Below are 2,185 nucleotides of genomic sequence, written 5' to 3' on the forward strand. Positions count from 1 at the left end.
TATATATATATCTCCATTATATGTGAGTAATTTGTAGGTGTATAAGGCATGTGTTCTATGTATGTATTGAAACTCACCATAAAGCGACTAACATAGAGATTTAGGTTATGTTTGTTCCAGGTTAGGTTAGGTTGTTGATTTAGTAGATTTAGTTTATGCTAGGTTATGATAGGCAGGGTTAGGTAAGGTTATTAGGTTAGTCCCTTTGATTCTGTAGTTTTAGTCATTCTATGTTATGTTAGTTGTCAGGTTAGTTACTTTGTGTAATGTTAATCATTTTATGTTAATTTAGGTAACTAACTTTGTCACTTAGTTTTATGTTGTTAGGTTATACATTGTTTTATGTTAATCTGTTATAATTGGTTACATTAGGTTGTTAGGTATGTTAGGTTAGTCATTCTGTTAGGTTAGTCACATATTTTGTCACTTTGGCTGGTAAGGTTGGTAAATATGTAATCTTTTGTTAGATGAGTCAATCTTTATGTTGTGTTGTTATTAGTTTAGTCACTTATTTTTCGTGATTAACCCTACATAACATCAAGCGGCTTGCATAACAGAAAGAAAGTGTCTACACTAACATGACCAAACCTAATATTGGGTGACTGACATACTACAAGTACTATTTAATTATTATAATTCAATTATAATCCTTTTTATAATAGTAATAAAAAATGTGCATATTGTTTTGTTTTGTTAGTCGCTTTTAAGTTAGGTTAGCAATTTGGTTGCAGTTTACATAAAGCCTTTGTGTAATTCATTGTAAAGGGATATTTTTGATTGCAATAATGCATTATAATTATTCATAATGTGCATTGCAATACATTATATCTTGTATATCAGAAATAATTATAACTGAATTTAAAATGCATAGTGTAACAACGAAGTGTAATAATGTATTAACTGTGATTACAATTATTATTGAGTTTGTACAATGCATTATGAGGTGCATTACAAGGTGTAATCGATGCATTAAAGCTAATGTTATAGTGCATCTGTATATAAAAGCTTTCAGTAAAAGTCTTACCCCAGTTTTTAATCAGTAAAGTCACAAGATACATCCACACAAATTACACACACAGCTCTTTCAAGAATCACAAGCTTAATCACGATTATTTGTTTCAATGTTGTGTTTTTTTAGTTTAAAATAATGCACACGTGTCCTTTTACGTAACCTGGAGTTACATCAGAAGGAACGGACACTAAAAGCCCAACTGTTGAACTGGAGACCTGTTACCCCAGACAGAGTCCAACAGAGGAATGTGTGGAATGAAGCCTGTTAAAGTTTTACAGCGTCAGACCTTTAACCTCTTCACCCCGAAGTTTTTATTACATTTTTGGAAATGGAAAAGCTTTTTTTCTCCCCTTATTTTTCGCTTATGCTCCCCTCTCTCGCTTCTCGCTCTATCCATATGTTGGCAATCTCCAAGGTCCTCCTTTTTCTCTCTGCCACTTGCTTGTTTCCTCTCTCTCCCACACCTCACTCGATCATTCTGATAACATTCGATGGGAGCACCAAGTGTTTCGCAATCAACCTCTCCGAGAAGAAAAAAAACCCCAAAAAAACCTGTTGTATTTAGAATAGGAGGGGTGTTGTGGGAATCCATTATTGTGAGTGTAGTGTGAGCACTCAGTCACCGAAAGCCCAGTAGGTAACACCAGCAGCCGGTGGAGGAAAATTAGCCCAATCCTTTTGGGCTCTGATATATGGCACACATCTGGGCTGCCTTCCATTGTTTTCAATTACGACTTTAAGCATGGCCTCCTGCGTGCCGAGCAATGCTCCCCCCCTCCGTTTTTTTTTTCCATAACCCCCCTTTCTCTCCCTCTCCGACCAATTACACAGTGGACAGGTGTCGTGTAGCGCTAACAGATTGGCCCACCCGCCACTGTCTATTTTTCTCACCGTGATTCTGGAGCTCTCAGCATAAGCTCCCTGGTGACGGTCACGACAACGCTCGTGTTTTTTTCCTCTTTCCCCTTTTCTCTCGTTGTCATCTGAGTGACTGTGAGACATGAGGGTGAGAAGTTCATCATGCAGTCAGTCATGTCTAATGAACGGTTAGACCCGTTTCCTACACCCGTGATTTTGACAGGGGTTTTGCATGTAATTAGGGATCGAGAATTGCGAGGTGAATGTAGGTTATTAAAATGCAAGACCTTGCACAGCTTGAAAGCTTTCAAATGT

The 2,185-nt window shown here is 37.3% G+C and overlaps 1 protein-coding gene across 1 annotated transcript in view; it reads left to right on the forward strand.

The window, feature by feature from the left end:
* Window positions 1–2,185, forward strand: part of LOC122361002 (ATPase family AAA domain-containing protein 2-like) — a 17,120-nt gene that overhangs the window by 9,867 nt on the left and 5,068 nt on the right. The gene's annotated exons all lie outside the window — the stretch shown is intronic.

The sequence above is a fragment of the Puntigrus tetrazona genome, chromosome 16 (genome assembly GCF_018831695.1).
Source record: "Puntigrus tetrazona isolate hp1 chromosome 16, ASM1883169v1, whole genome shotgun sequence".
NCBI lineage: Eukaryota > Metazoa > Chordata > Actinopteri > Cypriniformes > Cyprinidae > Puntigrus > Puntigrus tetrazona.